Source organism: Chinchilla lanigera, unplaced genomic scaffold (genome assembly GCF_000276665.1).
Source record: "Chinchilla lanigera isolate Chin_1 unplaced genomic scaffold, ChiLan1.0 scaffold00121, whole genome shotgun sequence".
Taxonomy (NCBI): domain Eukaryota; kingdom Metazoa; phylum Chordata; class Mammalia; order Rodentia; family Chinchillidae; genus Chinchilla; species Chinchilla lanigera.
In genome coordinates this window covers 3,734,913-3,757,544 of record NW_004955522.1, presented here as the reverse complement: position 1 = coordinate 3,757,544, position 22,632 = coordinate 3,734,913, and the positions used below count along the sequence as shown (strand labels likewise).

Below are 22,632 nucleotides of genomic sequence, written 5' to 3'. Positions count from 1 at the left end.
GGAGGCTGAGGCAGGAGGATCGAAAGTTTGAGCCCAGCCTAGGCAAGTTAGTGACTTAGTGAGATGCTGTCTCAAAAACAAACACAAAAAACAGAATGAGACCAATGAACCCCTGAACACACTGATGAAACTTAAATTTCATAAAGCACTACAAATGAGACTACTGCATATTGTATGCTTCTTTTTTTTTTTAAAAAAGAAATAACTGTCATATTTCCCTAAATCTAATTAAGCTGCTAACTTCCTGTTTACAAAAGTCTAACCGCTAGAGGAACAAGTCACACGGCCACTGCAGACATCCAAAATGCATGATGCCGTGTGGGACACGTGACCCAGTTGCCTTGGCAAATAACTGGCATAAAACAGGAGAGGGAGGGGCATGATTAGATGAAGAGGAACATGAATCTGTGTTCTGATGGGAAGAAACCACCAGGGCAAAGGTATTTTTGAGGCAGTTGGAGAGACCTGAACATGATTGGGTTTCAGGTGAGGTTAAGAAATTACTGTAATTTTGTTAAGTGTGATAATGACATTGTGATTATGTTTTAAAGAATGTCCTTATCATTTGAAGAGGCACTGAAGTGTTTACAGGGGAAATGATAGATGTGTGGGATTTTACTGCAGAATACATCCCAGCAAACAAAGTGGGCGTAGGGGGATTTGCTAAAACCAGATTGGCCGTGAGTTGATAACTGTTGAAACTGAATGATAGCTTGAGAAGAGTTTCATATATTTTTTCTCTTTAATAAATGCTTGAAAATTTCCATAATAATTAAAAGAAGAATCCTAGATTCTTAGAGTCAAGAAGCAATTTCATCTAGAAATATAACTTGTTAGAAATATGTACTTTTCTGAGAAAAAGATGCAGAACTGCTGGTTCTTTCTTCAATGCTTGAGATTTATTTTGGTCTTTTTGACTCTGAAGAGTTCTGAGTTTTTCTGCTGAAGACAAAGGGCAGCCTTTTAAAAATATGTTGGCAATGGAAATGCCAGGCATTGAAGAGGACTATGGTCAGATATGAAATACAGCCGGGTGTGGTGGCGCATGCCTGTAATCCCACCACTTGGGAGGCTCAGGCAGGAGGACTGCTGCAAGTTCAAGGCCAGCCTGGGCTACATAGTGAGTTCAAAGCCAGCCTGAACTACATAGTGAGATCCTGTCTAAAAAATAAAATAGAAAAAAAAAATATGCATGAAGAAGCTTGCTTGTAACTATCCTGAAGGGTTTTTTTCTCCCAAGGGCTTTATTTTTCATGAAAATTCCTATAAATCTATATTGTCTTTTTCTAACTTTTTTGAGAGACAGAACACCGCCATGGTTAGGAGTTTGGAATCAGATTATATTCAAATCTCAACTCTGTCGCTTAGGAGCTGAGGTGGTGGAGGGCATGTTTACTTAAACTCTCAGAACCTCAGTTTCTTCAGCTGTGAAATGGAAGTAATTATAGCACCTCTTTCATAGGCTTGTGGTGTGGATTCGATGAGTGTGTTTCCCGTATGATGTGAGGGGTAGAGTTCAAATTATTGTGCGAATGTCTTCGGGAAGCTCGTCGTGTGTGTGTGTGTGTGTGTGTGTGTGTGGGAGAGAGAGAGAGAGAGAGAGAGAGAGAGAGAGAGAGAGAGAGAGAGAGAGAGAGAGAGACAGAGACAGAGAGAGAGAAAACTGAAACCCCTGCATACGACCATATGAGGACAAATGCCTTTCGTCTGACTCCAACTCCGTCTCAAATGAGATGTATAACCTGTTTCAGCACAAGGAATCACTTCTCGGCAGTGAGTTAATTTGTACAAAATTCCTGTGTTTCTGGAGTTGACTACTTAAAGGTGATTCCAAAACATTTGTCTCATTTCTCTTTGGACCCGATTGATCTTCTCAGCCTCCCCCGGGAGAGAGTGAGATGTAAACACCGAGCTTAGGGACCTTTCGATTGACCGAGGCAGGCACCACAGGTGAGTGAGACCCAGCTGTGTGCCCAGGGAGAAGCTGGGTCACACAGGAAGGAGGAGGAAGAGGAGGGCACGAATGGCAAGCTTTGGAGCGATCATTTTTACCTGGGGTCTTGGCCTCCCTGCGTATCTCTGGCAAGTCAGATCACCTCACCCCTTAGAGCTTCAGTTTTCTCATCTACAATAGGGGAATCTCTGCCTTACCAGCTGTGTGGGTTAAAGGAGACCCTGGCCTTGCTTTTAAACTATAAGAGACAATAAAAATGTTAGTATTTTCTAGAAAAAGTAGCGGTCACGTGTGGTAGACTTCTCTTGGCATCCCTAGAGGACATCTCTTGAGACCAAGCTGGGAGTGGCCCAGTGTGCTAGAGCTCTGTAGACTCTCCTGAAGCATGCATCAGGTAGGGAGGGTTTCAAAAGAGTGCTAGCCTGTGATTCTGGTTTATTTCACTTAACATTATGGTCTCAAGGTGCATTCACTTTCCTACAGATGTCTCCAGTTTATCCTTTATGGGAGAGTAGTACCCTGTTTTTTGTTTTTTTTTTCTGGTATTAGGAATTGAACTCAAGACCTCGCCCTTGCCAGGCAAGTGCTGTGCCACTGAGCTAAATCCCCAGCCCCAATGACTTCTGGCATTTGTTTTTGTTTTTTTTCCTCCGGTACTGGGAATCGAACTGGCAACCTTGCTCTTGCCAGGCAGGTGCTGTGCCGCTGAACTAAATCCCTAGTACCCTGTTTTGTATAAAAACACATTTTCTGTATCCATTCGTCTGTAGACGGACACATAGGCTGCTTTAAAGATTTAGCTGTTATGAGTTGTGCTGCTGTAAACGTGGATATGCATGGATCACTGTGATACGATGCCGTAACTGTTTTAGGAAGCTACCTAGATGGAGAACAGCCAGGGTAAATGGAATTTCTAGTTTTAGTTTCTTAGGGAGTCTGCACACTGATTTCCATAGTGGTTGTACTAACCTACATTCCCACCGACAGCATAGAGGATCTTTTCCCCCTGCAACCTTTCCAGCATTTGTATCATCATTTCTTAATGATGGTCACTCTTCCTGAGGTAAGGTGGAATCTCACACTGCACGGTTGCTCTTATAGGAGAAACCCAAGGTATAGGTAGGGAGCAAAATAAAAGATGGATGATAGGAGGCAGAGGGTAGACTGTTCTCAAAGAGGAAAGGGATCGGGAGATGGAGGGAGGGAGAGGGCACAAAAAAGAAGTGGGGATGTATTCTGTACATGTGCCAGCTCTGCACAAGGGTTGTAAACAGTAGATACTGCGCAAGTGTACTAATTAAAAACAGTGACAGCTCGTTAAAAAAAAAAGAGCCCCCCCCTGTGTTCTTGTGCTCCTCCTCCCTGTGTTGCTTCTGGGCCCAGCCAAGAAAGCACGGATGCCACACTGCAGCAGTTCCCAGAGCATCCCGTAAACCTCACTCATCAAGGCGGAGCTGTGAGGGGCCGCACTCTCTGGTGCTTTCACCCAAGTCCCATGGATGCCCAAGCCATGCCAGCCAGGAGTCCAGGCACTGGGGAGACTTGCTAAACAAACTCCACATGGAGTTTATTGCTCTGGGGAGGGGTCTGGTGGGCCTGCCCTGTATCTAGTCCAGCCCTGTCTAGACCTTTGTTGTAGGTCTGCACCATGTAATCTCGTAGCTCTGTGTCACGTGGGAGTATTGGGCTGTTGAAAGGTGGTGTGGGTGGATGAGGAACTGAATTTTAAATTCTATTTACATTTAATGACTTTACACTTGAATAGTTAAATGGGGAAAGTGGCCACCATATTGCACAATCTCAGACAGCACTGGGCATGTCCTGGGAAGGTGGGAAGGGGACCCTTCAGGCCAGTCATTTGACTTCCCTTCCTTAAGAAAGAGCTGTGAGACTTATCCTACCTCTATCACTCACTGTGTGTAGGTTTATTATGCCATGTGGCCTCCCCTCTGGTTAGTTTCCTAATCTGTGAAACAGGGACAGAGGGAGGGCTACATTAAATTCTTCTCACTGCTAAATTCTTGGCTCCATTGTGATTTGTCTTTTGTTTATACATTATATTATTGTGGTGGATTGACAACTGGTGGTCAGCTTATAACCCCAGCTGAACAGAATCAGCATGGTTCTGAGTGTGGGAGGCCCACCTGAGGATTGTTGCCAGCAGCATAAGAGGCAGACCTGGAGAAGAAGAAGAGAGGCTGTTGGGGGCTGAGAGGGGCTGTTGGGGGCTGAGAGGGGCTGTTGGGAGCTGGTAGAAGCTGTTGGATGCTGTTAGAAGCTGTAAGAAGCTATTGATTCTGCTGGAGGAGCTTTTCATGCTGGCTTTCCTGATGAACTCGGCTGTTCCCATCATTGGAGGAGCTGGGGACCTTGTTGTTGCTGAGAATGGCTTCAGTTCACTTTGGGGGAGCTCTGATCCTCACTTTGAGTATCGCTTCCTGGATCCAGAGGGGGAGATGGTGCATTGCTTAGTCTCCTGGAGAAGCTTGTCATGTTGGCTTTCCTGATGGAAACTTGGCTTTCCTTGTCATCAGAGAAGCTTGGGACCTCACCTCACTGTTGCTGAGGATGGCTGTGGTACTTTTGGGGGAGCTCTGGTTCTTACTTTGAGCGTTGCTTCCTGGCTCCAGTGCAGATCTCTCAGCCTGCTAGCACAGGTCCTTCATCCTGCTGGCACAGACTTTCTAACTTCCACCTCTGACCTTTGGGCCTTCCCAGCACAGATCCATGAAATAGGCCTGCATGAGACATTGTCATGGGCCCTAGACCTCCAGTTGGATTTGTGGGAGGCATTGTTATGGGCTCTAGGTCTTCAGCTGGACTCATGCAGGACATTATCATGGGATCCACGCCCTCAGCTCAATTCTTTGGATGTTAGTGTGTGGACAGATTTCCTGCACTCTCTTGTATATGATTCTTTGGGTGACTATTATAAATAATCCTATAAAATATGTGTCCTGTATATTATTCCCCTTGCAAAACCCTAAACACAATTATTTTCTGGTACAACCAATGTACCAGGTTACCACAAATGTGCTTGGCCAAAACAAAAAACGAAACAAAGCAGACCTTCACTCTTCAGTTCTGGAGGCCAGAGGTCTGAAAATGATTTTAATGGGCTGATCCACAGTGTCAGCTGAGTTGTACTTCCACTAGAGGCTCCAGGGAAGAATCCATCCCTTGCCTCCTAGAAGGTGGTCACAATCAACAGCTTCCGGTGGCTGCTGTTGTCCTTGGCTTGTGGCGCATCTCTCTGACTGCTGCCTCTGCGGTCACATGGCATTCTCCTTTTCCACGGTTAATCTCCCTCTACGTCTGTCTTATAAGTTCACTTATAATGGCATTTAGGGCCCTGCAGATAACCCAGGATAATCCCTCCTCCCTAAGATCTTTAATTTAGTTGTAGCCACAAAGATCCATGTTTCTTATCAGGTAACACATACAGGTTCCTGGGACTAGGACCTGATATCTCTGGGAGTTGTTATTCAGCCCACTACACCTACGTAGTAAAGCTTAGTAGTAGTGGATTTGCTTTGGGTCAAATACTGTGGCTATTCCTTTGGGTATGTGACAGTTGCTGCCTGCCCACCAGATTTCCAAGGGAGGATTTTCTCAGCATTCTGAATGAAGATCTGAGTTTGATTAGAAAAACAAAAAAGTGAAACTACTTCCTGCCTACTTCCTACTGTGAAGTACCTTGATTTATCTAATGTCACATCATCTTCACTAAAGGGTTAACCCATTAATGTTTGGGTTATTCCCCCAAAATGTGTGGGAGGGAACCTCCGTGGGGATTCAAGTCAGGAAAACCCAAATGATACTGTCTGAGCTCGAGAGGCAGGAACGCGTGCCGGATGGGCTGGGTCAGTGGTCTCTGTATGTGCAGCTGCATACGCATACATTGGAAAGAAGGATCAAGCCCGACATGGCCAAGGAACAGCTCGCCGCTCTGATTTGGATGTTTGGATATCATGTTTCACCGTTGCTTAATCAAATCTAAGAGCAATGGTTAGGAAGTGGGTTTTGTAAATATTGCTCTGAAACACATTTTCAACAGAAAGCAGATGCCAAGTGTTTTATTATGTCAGTATTTGAAGTTATTGGAATAAAACCTGAAGCCAGTCCTTGGTCAAGCAAAACACCTGTGAAGGCCTGGGGTTCAGGGAGGGCATGCCGTTTTGGGGGTGGGGTGGGATGTGTTTATAAAGTCTGACGGGGAAGAAGCTGGCTGGAAGACCTTCATTTTTGAAAAATAAAAAAGGCCTGAAAATAAAATATTTATCATCATAGGGACAGAGAAGCACAATTATAATTTAAAGTGTGAGTCACAACATTGCCTTGTTCAGCCAGGGAACAAAATGACTTAGAGGCAGAATAAAATTACTTCATTTGTGTCTCCCAAGAACGTGGCGTTCTCCGGGTCTGCTGGCGTCCTTGGTTAAATGGCAAAGCAGCTCTCCTGTTCCCGCGGTGGTCAGCAGCTTCGTGACTATGTACTTGCCTGGGCTGCTTTTCAAACAATTAATAATGTGATAATAATAAAGGTTTACTGAGCACCGAGCAGTGTTTTGTGCTTTCTTTGCTGTATCTCATTTAATCCTCCTGTTACCTCTTAGGATAGCTATCATTACCCTCATTCGATAGATGGGAAGCCAAGACCTAGAGAAGTCTGACCACTCCAAGTCACTCGGCTGCTAGGAGTGGGACCGAGGTGTGGCCACATTACCCTGCACTGCGGAGCCCGGCTCTTGGTCACTTGTCCTCCCCTCTGGTCAGATGGGCTTGGGGCTAACTCTTGCATCCTCTTGAAAGCCCATGTCACCTGGTGCCCTGTGTTCAGTGGTGGTCACTGTCAACAGAGAGCCTCGGGGCGCACAGGTCTGGGTTGCCTCCCGGCGTCTGAGGGTGGATGTGTCTCTCAACCCCTCTCTGCCTCTCTCTGTGCAATGAGACAGCATCCGATAGCTTCCCAGGAAGAGAGGACAAAATACTCTCCCTTCATCTACGGAAACTTCCCCTCTCTTCCCCAGAGGAGGTCTTTTTTCCCTCCAGCTTCCTAGTCTGCTTTTTCCTGATGAGTGAATATCTGGTTTTCAGAGCATGCTTGCAGCAAGCATTTGCATTCTGAGCTGGTGCCTGGGATCTGTGTCTACCTGCATATTTTCCCTCAGCAGTGTATCGGCCCCACACTGCCAGGGCCTGGTCTGCTGCTGGGGCCACACTGGTGCACACCGTGGGCCTCCCCTGGCCTCCCAGAGTGACAGCGTGTCCAAGCAGGGCGCTGCTGGCTTTTCAGGCCAGCCAGTTGCTGTCCTGTATGCTAGAGGCAGCTTAGCATCCCTGGCCTTGCCCCACTAAGATCCAAACAAGGGAGACCACTGGAAATGTCACCATGTGCTTCCATGTGCCTCCAGGTGGCACTACGGCCCCTGACTGAGGACCACTGCGGAAGATTTGTCACCGTGAAGTTTGGATGGAGTCCCCTCTGATTCTGTCTTGGGTGAAGTGCATTCTTGTCTTTTTTCCTAGAATCTGGCCCATGCTTTGGATGGGAGAAGCAGGAATTTGAAAACAGCAGGGAGAAAATCAAATCTGTCCATCCGGGCCCAGTGCTGAGAAGTTGGTGCGTTTAGACGCCCCCTGAGGGGCTGCCTCCCTTCATTTCTTCTTTCCTTCCCCTTGCCCAGGTCTCTGCACCTCTTCCTGTCCCCTCAGCTCCGTCAAAGCGGAAACCGATACATCTGAATAGCCAAGAGCCCGAGGGTGAGGAGGACCCTGATCTGGAAGGAGCGTGGAGGGGTGAGCGGCCCAGGCACCCGGGGAGCGGGGAGCGGGAGGGAGCAAAGCTGCTCGAGTCCTGCTGTCTAGGAGGCAGAGAGAGCAGGGAGCTGCTGGCCAGGGGGAAGGGGGTGGGCTAAGCCCTTCCACTCACTTGCGGTGACCCCCGCCTCTTCCAGCCCCTCAGCAGCAGGTCAGCTCTAAGCCCTCACGATTCAGTCACCTTCCAAAAGCCTGCCCATAAGTAAACGTAGGAGGTCTTCGGGGACATCCGCCATCCAGACCGTAATACCTTCCCTGGCTTCTCCCTTTGTGGTCCTGGGGGTTGAATCCTCGGTGCGCTCCCACTGAGCCACATCCCCCATCCTTCTACGTTTTTATTGTGGGACAGGGTCTCACTAAGTTGCCCAGGCTGTCCTTGACCTGAGACACCACAAGAAAGAGGCTGGGCTTTGAAGATACCAAAGTATAGCACAACAACTCTTGATAATCTCCTACCTCTTTTGTCTCTAACTCACTATTATTTGTCTATTTGTTTTCCTGAGAAACTATTTTGTAGATAATAATATGTAAAATGATAACCATTGATAATTTCCTACCATTTTGTCTGTAATTTGCTAAGTCCCCCCTATTATTATGTTATCCTTCTTTTATTCTTTAAAATAAAAAAAAAATAAAAAGAAATAAAAAAAAAAAAAAGAAAGAAAGAGGCTGGGACGCTGCTCTCCTGGAACACATGGCGGACCCGTGCTTCCCTCAGGGAGCACGACGGTACGCAGCGCTGACTAGGGCCTGGGGTGAATGCGTCAGTGCAACCCGTGCCTAAGTGGAGTTGGGAGGCTCGAAAGAACCACAGATGATTTAAATAAGATTCACAAGATTAACCATTTTATTTTTTCAGATTAACAGGTTTTAAAGTTGGACTACGCATACGCCAGCAGGGATATGGAAGAGCAGAATTCTTATACATGGGTGGCGGAGATTTAAACTGGTACAGCCTCCATCGAGGACCACACAAGCTGAAGATATACAAACCTTTGTGTGATAGTGCCACTTCTATTTACATGTCTAGAAGCAGCTCTCACACACGTGCAGGTCTGATGTTGAGAATGTCCACAACAGATCTCCCTCCCTCCCTCCCTTCCTTTTTTCCTTCCTCTCTCCCTCTCTCCTTCCCTCCTTCTCTCTCTCTCTCTCTTTTTCTTTCTTTCGAGACAGGGTCTCAGTTAGTAGTACAGGCCGACTTTGAACTCACTTATGTAGCCAAGGCTGGTCTTGAACTCACTGCAATCCTCCTGCCTCAGCCTCCTGAGTGCTGGGATTACAAGCGTGCACTACCACGTCTAGCTCAGATTTCTTGGTAGAATTTAAAAAATAAATGAAAATGCTCAAGAACAGGAGACTGAATAAAGACATTGTGGTCCATGTGTACACTGCAATACATCAGTGAAAATGTGTGAACAGGAACTTCAAATATCCCTGTGGATGTAGCTTACAAATATGATAATGAATCATGAAAATAAGTTGCAGAATAGTATCCACAGTATGGTCCCATCTATCTTAAGTTTAAAAATATACAAAATAATGAGCACGTTGCTTAGGTATACAAACATATATTTTAAAAATAAAATGAGGGCTGGGGATGTAGCTCAGGGGCATAAGCACCTGCCTGGCAAGTGCAAGATCCTGAGTTTGATTCCTGGTACCCAAAAAATAAAATAAAATAAAATAAAATAAAATAAAATGAAACACAAAGGAGTGACAAAGCTAAAATTCAAGCGAAGGGAAGAAGAGGTATAATTGTCAGGGAGATGCAGGGCTCTTCATCAAGGGCTGTACGTATTGATATTTTAAGGTAAATGGGTGGGATGGGGCACAATGATCCTATTGTATTGTCATTTAGATGCAGTACCTACCCGTCACCTACCATCCTCTTTGTCCTTCATGGGAGGACCTCCGTTTCCTTGTCCCTTTGTGGGTCTCAGGGAAGCTGAGCACTCTCAGGTTGAAGGTGTGGTACACAATTGTTTTAAGGAGGACCCAGAAGACTTAAAAAGTGCCTGGTGTTCCCTACAACACCCTGACTCTGAAGCCCACCCCACTTTTGCTCTTCCAGAATGTGAGACAGTAAGTGTTCTCGGGGCTCCAGCGACTTTGGTTTAGGGTGTTCCAGTACCTTGCAGCTGAAAGCATTCTGCTATACCATGTAGGTTGCTACGGAAGCATACAGGAATAACTTACTAGGCAGGAAAATTAAGTGTTTCCTAATTCTCTCCTTTTAAACATTTTCTCCCATTTTTACTTAAACATTCGTACCTCCTCTGTATTAGTTTTCTAAGCAGAAGAAACACAAGGATGTATACTTTCCAAAGAGGTTTAATTAGCTCACAGTTTTGGTGGCAGAAAGTCCCAAATCTGCTACTCTCAGGTGATCAGCCCGTGGTGGTGGTGCCCTTGTGTGCCGCACACGTGGAGATGACGTCATGTGAGAGCGCATGCGGGAGGAGAGACCTGACAGCAGGACAGGAAGCCAGGGGAGGCGGGGCTGGGCTTGCTCTGTTATAACGAGTAGCTCTCTTGAGTACTAGCTCTCTCCACAAGAGGAGTACTAATCCCTTCTGAGAGCAATGCCCTCTATGAGCTAACCACTTCCCCCTCGGCAGCCTCACCCTCAACTTTTTTTTTTTTTTGGTACTGGGGATTAACTTGGGGTCTTAGCACTGAGCTACATCCCCAGCTCTTTTTTTTTTTTTTTTAAATTTTTGAGTCAGGGTCTCACTAAGTAACTAAATTGTCCAGATTGGTCTTGAACTTGTGATCCTTCTGCCTCTCTGCCTCCTAGAATTCTGGGTTATCAGGGGTGCACATCATTCCCTGCTTAGGCCTTATCTCTTACAGAATCTACTGTCTCTTAATACCACCAAATTAGGGACTAGTCCTCCAGCCTCTGAGCCTTTTGGGGACAAAACACATCCAAATAACAGTGTAGTCTGATGGCTGGCTTCAAGGTGTAGCAAAGGGGAACTCAACGGAAATCAAATGGTAAAGGAGAAGATCATGAGGAGTCCAGTGCGGCTAGTATGCCAGCCTGTCCTTTTCTGGGAACATGTGTATTAGTTTCCTTTGTATTAATCAGTGTCTGCTGTAATAAATTACCACAAGGGAAGTAGCTTAAAACAAGAGTGTTTGTTCTCCACAGTTACAGAGGACAGAAGTCTGACGTCCAGGAGCTGGGAGGGCGGTGCTCTTCCGTGGGCTCTGGGCAGGGTGGGGGTCCTTCCTTGGTTCTTCCGCCTTCTGGTGGCTGTTGGGATCACTCCAGTCTCTGCTTCCATTGTCACATGTTCTTGTCCGTGTTTTCCTGTGTCTCTCTTCTTCTGTCTCTCACATGGACATCTGTGAGCACATGGGGCCACGTGGGTAATCCAGGATGATCCATCTCAAGATCTTGAATTACATTGTTCAACGACTGGTTTCCCGAATAAGGTCATATTCACAGGTTCTGGGGATTTGGAAGTAGACACTTTTTTTTGCGGATACCACCAATTCAACCAACTGTAACATAACTAACTCTAACATAATATAGTGATTTTAGTAGTGCAAACTAGCTGGGTGTAGTGTGCACGCCTGTAATCCCAGCACTCGGGAGGCTGAGGCAGGAGGATCATGATGAGTTTGAGGCCAGCCTGGGCTACATAAGTGAGTTCAAGGCCAGCCTGCACTACACAGTGAAACCCTGTCTCAAAAACAAAAAAACAACAAAAAACAAAAGTAAAAAAGTGCAAACTGATAATATGGTTTTATTTTCAACCTAAAAAAGTAGTTCCCACTTGATAAAAATGGAAGTATCAGTATTCACTAGTACTTTATGGAAAGCATTAAGTTTTTTTATTTTTTGAGGCACTGGCCGTTGAACCCAGGGCCTTGCTGATGTGACGTAAGCTACATGTGAGGCCACTGAGCTACATCCCCAGGTCTTGTTTTATTTTGAGCCAGCATTTTATTATGTTATTCAGGATGGTCTTGAGGAAGTTACAGCTCTCCTGCCTCAGCCTCCCAAGTATCTAGGATTACAGGTGTTTGCTATAGTGCCCAGCTGCTTTGGCTTCTCTTACCCAAGTTATATAGCTGCTTAGTTAACATTTGAGAGCAAAAAAATTTTTTTTGGTCTTTTTGAGAGAGGATTTCACTATGTAGTTCAGGCTGGCCTTGAACTCACTTTGTAGCCCAGGCTGGCCTTGTGGTGATACTTCTGCCTCAGCCTCTGCAGTGCTGGGATTGCAGATGTGCACTACCATGCCTGGCTGAGAGAAGGCTTTTGAAAAAAAAAAATTAACAGAGAAAATAATGTTGTGTGATGTGAAGTTTGGAAATTGAATCCTATAAAATCAGAGGTGCTTCAAACACACTGGACTTTCCAGGGATCATTGCAACAGATCATAAAACTGAATATATACAAGTTCAAGATGATTAGCCAGTAGTTTGTACTGTGGAATCAATATGCCTTAGGAGAAGATAAAAAAAAAATACAGCGGTGTACCCAGTAGGATTCTACTACTATGCTTTAGCCACAAGACCTAGTTTCTAATCTAGAGGTGCTGGACATACAAGGAAGCAGAAACGTGATCATTAGTCACGGAAAAAGCAGACAGCAGAAAGTAAGCCCAAGATGTCACAGACATTGAAGTTGGAAAATGAAAGCATTAAAGCAGCTGTTCTAGTCAAAGAATTAAAGGAATAAACAGGCAATTTTAGCAAAGAAATAGAGACTACAAGAAAGAGCTAATGCAAACTCCAGAAGTCAAAAGTGAAGAATGAAGTGGTAACAGCTTGAGGTGTTTAACAGTAGCTCTGAGATGGCAGAAGACAGAGTCAGGGAACTGGATGGCAAAACAGTCAAAGTTATTCAGCCTGAAGAACTGAGGGATAAAATATTTTTTTAAAAATGAACAGAACCTCAGGAACATGTGTGAAAACAGCAAATATTCTTACATGTGTAAGTAGAATGCCAGAAGGAGAAGAAAGTGAAAAATCAAAAGTCTTGATAGCAGCTGGAGCAAAAGGATATATTACATTCTGGAGAAGAAGTAGGATCCCCCTTCCCTGCTTATCTCTCTCCCTCCTCCCTTTTCTCCCTCTTTCTTTTCTTCTTTCCTTCTCTCTTTCTCTCCTCTTCCTTTCTTCCTTTCTTCTTTCCTTCCTTTCCCTCTCCCCTTTTTTTCTCCCTCTCTCCCTCCCTCCTTTTCTTTCTCCCTTCCTCCCTCCTTCCCTTCTCTCTCTCTTTCTCTCTTTCTGTCTCTCTTTCAGGCAAAATACCACTGTAACAAAGGTTTACACTGTATATAGAAGTAAGTGATATGACAGTGATTGCATGAAAAATAAAGGAGAGTTGATACATAGGATTATATAGTTGTGTGTGTGTGAAGTGGAAAATCATACAGCAATAATTAAAAAATAATAGTTTTTGATAAGTTAAAGTTCATGTTGTTAGTTCTAGATAAATTACTAAATAAGTTAGTAGTTATTTAATGACAGCTCCAAAGAGTTATAGGTAAGAAGCTAATAGAGAAGATAAAATAGAATACTTAAAAATTACAGTTAACCCAAAAGAACTCAGGTAAAGAGAGCAAAGTAAACAGAAGAATCAGATGGAAAACAGATATTAAATCGTTATACTTAAACCCATCCATATTGGTAATTACATTAAATGTAAATGGACTAAGTACACTAAAAGGAAGAGATTGTTGTAAGACCCAACTATTTGCTGTGTACTTGAGATATATTTAAAATATTAAAACATATAGCTTGACACTAAAAAGGTAATGAAAAAAGGTAAGCATAATATATTCCAAAATAAAAAGTCCTTGAACCCTAATGGAAAGCTAAATAGTTTAAGAAAGAAAGAAAAATTTAAAATGCCTTAAGAATTATGCCAAGAGAGACTAATAATTTGATCCATAAGACAAAATCAAGAAGCTATGAGAAGTGGAAATAGGAAAATAAGAAAGAGCTTTTGGAAATTATATGTTATGTTTGAAATTAGAAATTCAATCAAATCCTTGGAAGATAAATTACAGGCACTCTGAGAAAGAAGAATACAAAGATAAACAGTGAAACATCATGAGGGAAAAACAGATGGGACTTCAAGAAGTAATCTAGAAGGCCTAACACCTTACCAATATGAGGTGCAGAAAAAGAAAAGAGAAAAGATGGGAGGGGAAATTACCAAAGAATCATAGTAAAGGATTTCCCAGAGCTGAAGAAACCAAATCTTGAGACTGAACAGAACCACCTAGTGACTAACCCAACAATAAAAAAGTTGCATATAATAATGGTGAAATTTCAGGACAGTGGAAATGCATTCATTCATTCATTCATTCATTCAGCATTTATTGAACTCTACTAAATGCCAGGTGTTCTTGAGATAAATGTAACACTGAGCTAGAAAAATTCCTTGTCTGTAAAGTTTCATCCTAGTAAAGCAGACAGCAAACAGCAAATAAAGCAATGAATTCACAACACAATGTCAGATAGTGAAAAGTGCAATGAAGAAATAAAGTAGGGTGGGGAATCCATACAGTAAATGATGGAGAGGGAGTGCTCATAAAAGAGTGCATTCTGGAAGAGTCTATGTGAAGAGTCATTAGAGATCTGAGTGACAAGAAGTAAATGTCACATGAAGAGTGGAGGGAAGGGGCTGGGGATTTAGCTCAGCGGCAAAAGTGCCTGCCTGGCAAGCGCAAGGTCGTGAGTTCGGTTCCCGGTACCGGAGAAAAACCAAAAAAAAAAAAAAAAAAAAAAAAAAGACTGGAGGGAAGAGGATTCTAGACAGCAGGAACAATATTTAAGGGCTGAGCGAGAAGGAGGTTGGCATGTTGAAAAAGAGTAAGAAGGCAAAAATGGCTGGAAAGGGCTGAGCAGAGGGAAGGGAACAAACACATTGTCTCCAACTTTAAAGCTTAATACCACAGTCCCTTTATCACCCACTGTGGGAAACTTTTCCTCCATTCTTTCTCTTTACATGGATGAGACCACTGCTTTCAAAGAAAGGATCCAGACATTTCCACCCTATTTCTAGTTCCCAAGTATCTTAAATCTTTCCTTCTATACATCATGTATAGCAATACTTACATTTATTATTAACATTATACAGATAAACCCATGGGCACAATATAAGCTTATCTAGTGACCATGTCATATCAAAGCAACAACAAAAGCCACTGTGTAGCCAAAAGTTAAAATAATTCTAAGCCTCACATATAGCCCCCTGATAATATGAGAGGAGTCAAATTCACAGCCCACACCAACACTCCCTAAGATCTTGGTAATAATTTTAAAATTTGTCCATAAGTTATTCACCACTCCCCACTTCACAAGGTGTAGATATTTCCCTTTCCTTCAGTGTGGGATGGACTTAATGACTTCTTCTAATGAAAGAATATGACAGAAGTGATGGTGTGAGTTCCAGGATGAGGACATGAAAGGCCATGCTGTCTCTTTGATGCCCCTTGGATCTCTCACATGTCGTGGAAGACATGACACCATGGGGAACCATGTAGTGAGGAAGAGGTGCTTCGTGCCAGCATCCGTGTGAGTGAGCTGTCTTTGGAGCTAGCCGACTTCCAGCACCAGTGTTTTGCACCAGTAGAGAACTCATGCAATCTCCTTTCCAGATTCACCCCAGCCACTGTCTCTCTCACATTATGCAACAACTCCCAGGTCTCTTACCCTGTTTCTTTTGAGACAGAGTCTCCTTATGTAGTGCAGGCTGGCCTTGAACTCACAGCCTCCCGAGTGCTGGGATTGCAGGCGTGCCCCACCATACCCAGTGTGCCTCCTCCTGTTGCTTATTCTTCACCCTTTTCCACAATTCCACAAATATTCCCACCCCACCATTCATCTGCTTCTCTCTCTCAATGTTTATGTGGGTTTTGTGGGTTCTACTTAATATATTCTTGGGCCAATCCCTATTTATGTTTCTCTGATTTCTACAATAAGACACACAGTGGCAGGTGCATGGGAGGAGGGGCAGAAGGAGGAATGCTGATCAGGTAACACCAGGTTTTCCCTGAGAGGAGAGGAGAGGGAAAAGCTACAAAGAGGCAGATAGCAATCATTTCTGTCCCTGGTATATTAGGGTTTAAAATTTGTTCACTATATGGTAAGTACTGTGCTAGAAGCTTTAGATATGGGTACTGTATTTAATACTGAAAGCACATCCTGATGAAGTAGATGTTATTATTATCCCATTTTTTCCAGGAGAAAATAGAGGCAAAGGAAATTACACAGTTTGCTCACAGTTGCAAAGCTGTTGAATACATGGCCAAGGTTTAAAGGGCTGTGTAACTCCAGAGCCCAGGGCTTAAGTCCCTGTGCCTTGTGCTGTACATTCAGTTAGGTTCAACTTGATTTAGACTCATGTTTAACTGTTACAAAACCATGGGGCTGGCTTCTAACTGTCCACTGCCAGCTAAGACATTTTTAAATCCCGAATTAGCTGCCTAATCTCCCTTCTGGGGCCAGAAAGAAATTCAGGATCGCCTGAATACGGAGCTCAAGGTGGCCTCACTCTTTTTTTTGACCTCACACAGAATCTACAAGTGGAAAATTACAGGAATGTCTGGATTTGGGAAATGAAGTCTAAGTTGTCTTTGAAAATGAAAAAGGCAAGCAAACCAAAAATAGCCAAGGAAAAGGTTATCCTAAGTATTGTTTTTCCATTTGTCAGTTATTGCAGAAGATGGCAGGACTATTTGTGCCAAGTGATTGAAATCACACAACTATTTGGGGCATCTGTCTGACACACAGGCTTGCCCTAACATTGCGAGGTTTGGCACTGTGGAGTGAGCCCCATGCTGCCTCGTGCAGTTTTGGTCTTCAGGAAGGACATGTGTTTTAAAAGATGCTTGCTTTTATATTTATAAAAGTAGCACAGTAATGCAAGAGAGCGCAGAAGGGGAAATTACTCATAACCCAGTGCCCCGGGACCATAATTATTCTTATGATACACTCATCAGACATCCCTGGGGGCCACTGTATTCTGATCTTTTGTTAGATCTCTGTTTGGGCTCCAGATGTGGAAAGTGCTGGCTCTGAGGACTTTCTGTGTTTACCACTGGAACCTGGAGGGTCTGCAGCTGAGACTCAGCTCAGAGTTTGGGAGCTCTTGGTTCTCCTTCTTTCCATCAGCCCTGCTGGAGGGCTTCCTGTGATGAAAGCTACATTTGTCGTAAGTCCCATTGTTCTAGCACTCTTTCAGTTCTTGATACAGTCGGTTGTGTTATTGTTTGCAGCTATCTTCTCCCTCCTTCTCAGGATATTATATATCTACCCCTTCTGCCATGCGACTTCCTAGAGTGATAGCAGTAAGTGGAATACATTTATTTCAGGAGTTCTTTCTAGAGGCGGAATATATTGGTAGGGTAGGCCAGGTGGTACGTGAGTAGACATGATTTATGTCACACTTGAGTGGAAGTGTTCAATACAATCACATAGTTTGGCTCCACCTCTTGACTTCTGCCGTAAGATCTGCAAGTCTTAGGTGCTAGATGTTCCTTCAGCCTCAGTGCTGGAGTGAGAAGATGTGGTGCAGTGATGGAGTCCACTGTGGAGCAGCCCCAAGCAGGACTTAAATTAACCAATTGGCTTTTTATGTTTACTTGTGAATCTGTCCAAAGCCTAGGCTCCTTGTCTGGAAGTGGGCGACAGACTCATAGTAAGTGAACCTCTGTGAGTCACTAATCCCTACTAAAACCTGTAGTGGCAGATGAAGCCTGAAAGCCTCAGAGGGTAAGATAAGATTACAGCCAAGGACACCTGGATTTGATTGCAACTAGATAAAGACTATAGCCTCAGGCATCTCTCTCCTGGGTGGATTAATTCAATGCTTATTAAGAATTAACTTAATACCTTACTTGCAAAAGTCCTTACGTAGTTCTGCCCTTCTTGAGTGCTTCCCTCCCTTCTTCTGATAACCAAATAATACGGGCCACCCAGAGAAGGTTTTGGTTTTAGCCTTGACAGAATCTCAAATTCTGTGAGAAGGCTTTGATCCTCCTGGAGCCCTGAAATTGTTCCATTTGCCTCTTTTTATTTAACCTTTGTGTTTTCATTCAGGAGATTGCAGCCCTGATCAGTCCAAAATAACTGAGGGATATTATTAACTTGATAGTGCAGAGCTAAGCAGAGATGCAAGAAATAAATGTTTTGGGGAGGTCGAGGTAGGAAGATTATGAGTTTAAGGCCACCTGGGTCCACATAGTGAGATGCTGTCTAAAAGAGACAGACAGACAGTCAGACAGAAAAACAAACAATAAACCTTTGTACTGTAACCATGGAGTTGTTTGGAGTGATTATAGCACACACTAATGCAGTAGTTGACTAGGTAAGCTAGGAGCAGCCCCTACATCTTCTGGGGCAAACACATCTCATTGGAGACATCTAAACTGTTTTCAGCTCTTTCCCTAAGACATAACTCTCCTTTGCTTTCAGTGACAGGATCTAACTACTGACATGCATGCCCATCATGTTGATGGACAGCTGTCTAAACTGAATTGGAGCTTTGCCTCCTCAGTTCTCTGCCGCTCACTTCTATGTGACCTGGGGCAATTTGCTTTATGATTTTGTTCCCTATTTCCTCCATTTTGCCAATAGAGTAGACTAGAAGTGAATAATATTGAAAGTACCTGGAGCGTATGCTCAACACATATTGGTTATTATTCCCAGGTTCTCTTGTCCTTGTACCTGGGGCTGCTTAGACATAATGTGTTCCCCTTTCCCTGTGTCTTACTTTGCAATGACAGATAGCTCTCGTATGTGCCCAAGTGCCCCCAACAGTAGCTCACAGCCTTCTCTTCCCAGAGACAAGCCAGATGGGAGATCAGATTACCAGAGTGGAATACCCTGCTGGAAATCCTGGAATAAACAAAAGGACTTGGTTGGTTTTAGAGGGTTTCTCAGCCAGGAAGCCTACCTACTTTAAAAATTTTTTTTCCAAATTAGCAATTTTCAACCTACTTGGCATAATTACCCGCTCTGAGAATCCAAGTGAAGCCACAGACACCCTCCTTAGAAAGGTGCACAATCCCACAGTTCCAGAAGATTTCCAGAACTCCAAGGAGCCAGCCGTGGGACCTGTGACTGTTTATTCTGATTGGTCAACTTTATTTTATTTATTTATTTTGGTACCGTTAACAGAACTCAAGACCTTGTGCTTACCAGCTAGGCGCTGTGCCCCTGAGCTGTATCTCCAGTCCCAGATTTGTCCACTTTATTGGATTAAGAAACACCTAATAGATTAGTAAAACGTGCTGCTGCCTGTGTTTGGGGGGGGGTGTTGCGAGGGTGTGACTTTGAATATTATACATGGTCCTTAGGCAGATCCTCTTCAGCACGGTTCCTGTCTTACTTCCCAGCTGTCCTGAACTAAGCCGTTTTGTTCTGCCATGCCCTTCCGCCGTGATATCCGTTTTGGAGCTTGCCCTTCAAGACTGAACCCTCTGAAGCCATGAGCCACATGCAGCCTCATCTCCTTTAGGTGACGGGTGTCAGGTGCTGTGTCCCAGTGAACGGAACGCTCACTAATACGGACTCCCCAGCTCAGACTTCCCACACCAGATAGGCCGTCTTGCTAAGGGAACTCTGCAGCCGTTGCCCATTCAGTCTGGAAGCTGCTGCCATGGGTGATTCTGGCTCTTCCTCACAATGCTTCTCTGCCTACCACTCACGTCTGACCAACTTTCCTTCTCAGTCTGTCGGATGACTTGAGGACTGGGATAAGTCCTTGTTCACATGGGCTGCAGTCAGGGCTCCTCACTGGCAGGACCATTCTACCCCTTGAAGTTGATTCGTATCTCTGTTTTTTTTTTTTTTTTTTTTTTTTTGGTTTTTCTCCGGTACCGGGAACCGAACTCACGCCCTTGCGCTTGCCAGGCAAGCGCTTTTGCCGCTGAGCTAAATCCCCAGCCCCTCAAAAGAGAATCTTAAAGCAACAGGCAGTGCAGTAACTATTGTTATCCTCCTATTATTGTGTTATGAAATTTTGTTCTACCTTTTTTCATAAAAAAAGATGACAATTAAAAACGAATCTTGTTTCAGTGTTATTTAGAGGCACCGATATTCTCTTACTAGCAGGAGACGGAAAATCCTCATTCCAAGTGGTTCAGGCCAAGAGAAGGAATGGCTTCCAGCTGAAAAGCTCGGCTCATGGCTGACCACAGGCATGGCTGCCTCTGCACACTTAAATCTCACCCTGGAAACATTTCCTCACCGTCTTGGTAGACTCAGGTTTCCCTGTTTCAGCTCCGTTCCCGGGCAGTGTTTTCTTCATGGGGTGGAGAAGCCGCCAGCCATTCCAGGCTTGTGTCTAATGCGCTCTCAGAAATGTCAAGAAGCCCATGTCAAACCAGCTTCCCAGGACCTGCCTGGGCCAAAGCAAATCTAGGACTGTGCCCTGTCCCCGCCTCCAACCAGCGTGTCCTCAGGCACTGACCCCTCGAGGTCCTTTCACAGCACCCATTCTGCGGGAGGGAGGTGTGTGGTGAGGGTTGGGAGGACAGCTTGAGACGGAACCTTTAACGTCCAGGTGACGCAGAAGGATCTGAGCTGTGGTGGAGAGGAGGGAGAGGAGGGACGGAAATGCAGGAACTCAGGAGGCGGATGGTGAGCTTTGCGGGGGTCGAGCAGAGAAAGCCTGTCTGGACAGAGGTATTTGCATTTGGACTTCAAGCATGAGGACGTTTTCTAGGCAAATGAGAGGGTAAAGGGCCTTCTCAGAAGAGGAAATAGCAGCACACACAAAGGCTTAGGGATGTACAGAGGCAAGGAGCGCTGAGGGGACAGCGGAGAGTTTCACGTAGCTGGAGGAGGGAATGTGGGTGGGAGCACTGGGAGAGGCAAGGAAGGGGGCACAGGGTGAGCGTGGAAGACTGGTGAGCATGCTACCGAGCCTGGGCTTTGCTGAGCGTCAAGTGATGCTGACGAGTTCTACACTGAGGTTGCGGGGAGGCGGCATTTAGAAAGATCACCGCCTTCACAACAGGGAAGGCGGCTTAGGGGAAAAAGCCTCGGAGGCAGGGGGCATCTAAAAAGCTACTGCCACCTTCCAGGAGACAGGGAATGCAGGACTGACCTGAGGTGGACCAAGAAGGAAGGGGATGTGAGCTCTTTGGGAATGGAATCCGCAGACCTGGAGTTGCAGCTGAGAAAGCCGGGTGTGGGATAATCCCACTCTCCCCACCCGGGTGCTGGGTGAAGGGGACAGCCCTCTGCCCAGCGGGGCGTACGGGAAAGGACAGGTGCAGCAGCGAGGGGTGGATCACAAGTTGGGCCCGGAACCTGTCACTGCCCTTGGGACGTCAGAGATCAGCGTGGCTCCTGAGTGTGGGGCCCTGGAGCGAGGGGGCCGCGGAAACGCCAGCGACCTGGGAAGTCAGCGCCGCTGGAAAGGAAGCGGCCGCTGCTGTCGGTGCCGCTGTTTGCTTCTGTCCTGAAGGCTTCGGACGCTGGGGAGAGAAGGCTCCGCGTGGCCAGCCGGGTCATGGGTCCTCTCCCGGCTCGGGGAGAGCCAGAGGCTGATTTTCAGCCGGCTAAGATGCCACAGCAGGGCCAAGGATCTTCCCCCAGCAGACATTAAAATACTAACCTTGCAAAGAGAGAACGCATGCCAAGCGGCCCTCGGTTCACGAAGCTCCTGTCCTGACCCTGCTGTTTATCTCAGCCTCAGCTGACTCACGGTGAGCACACCCGTCGCTAGCCCTGCTGCGAGGCCGGCACTCCCACGGCGCTGGTGCCTCCATCTGCATCTCAGCAACTGTTTTAAAAGTTTATTATTTTTATTCATACGAACAGCCCATAACACAGTTCTGTAGGTAGTGGGCGGCGGGGTACGCAGGTTGTTCGACAGGAAACATTTCGGAAAGGAGGTATTTGTAGGCACTCCTGGCCAGGTCTGGACCAGCGCTGCCCAGAGCCTGGAGCCGTCAGCGAGGCCCCTACAGCAGTTTTCTCCCCAAGGGATACAGGGACATTTCCATCAGCACACACCACGTGCCAGCTGCTGCCCCAAGGCGCTGGTAAAGTTATTGTATTTCTGATCCTTACCCTGACCCTGAGACGTGAATGGAAGTTTCTCTACCTGAAAATGAAAAAAAAAAAAAAAAAAAAAACATAGATTTTACTGAGAAGAAAACACATAATTTTCCCAGTTTGGTCCATTTGTATCAAAAAAAAAAAAAAGCCCAATTCACGATAGCTAAGTCCACAGATGAACGGATAAAGAAAGTGTGATTTTTAGACACAGAAGAGTACTACTCTGCCATAAAAAAGGGTAAGCTTAGGTCATTCGTAGGAAAACGGATGTACCTCGAGACCATCATATTAAGTAAAGTCAATCAGACACACAAGCTTACATATCACATGGTTTTTCTTATATGAGAAACCCAAAGTATGAATCAAGAGCAAATAAAATAGATAATGGTTAAGTAAAGAAAAATATAATACATCTTTTTCAGATGGGAAGGGGATCAAGAGTTGGAGGGAGGAGAGGGAAGGGGATGGAAAAGGGAATTAGACGTGCTAGGTCCGTGGCCCAAGTCCACGCAAAGGAAAAAGAGGGAGGGGCTCTCCGGTGCAGAGTGACTCGGCCGCTCAGGTGACACCCTGAGCCCTTTGGAACCTTCAGATCCCGGGCTCCGTGCGCCGGGCCAGGACGGAGGCCAGGGCCCCGCCGGGGAGGGGACAGCCACGCGAGGCCAGGGTTTCCCTCCAGGGGGCGCGCTGCTCGCGGGAGAAGGGGCTCCCTCGCTGGCCCCGGCCCCGCGGCTCGGTTCACCAGCGCCCTTCCCGGAAGCGGGCGGCGTCTGCGCAGCGGCTCCCCTCCGCGGAGCGAGCCGAGCGCCGAG

General features: G+C 45.5%; 1 long non-coding RNA gene across 1 annotated transcript; it reads left to right on the top strand.

Annotated features, from left to right (window-relative positions):
• The first annotated feature begins 383 nt into the window (after window positions 1–383).
• On the top strand, window positions 384–8,924 carry LOC106147136. The gene is made up of 3 exons (XR_001231897.1): window positions 384–486; window positions 7,642–7,753; window positions 8,634–8,924. It is a non-coding gene; the product is annotated as an uncharacterized LOC106147136 (long non-coding RNA).
• Window positions 8,925–22,632: the final 13,708 nt, after the last annotated feature.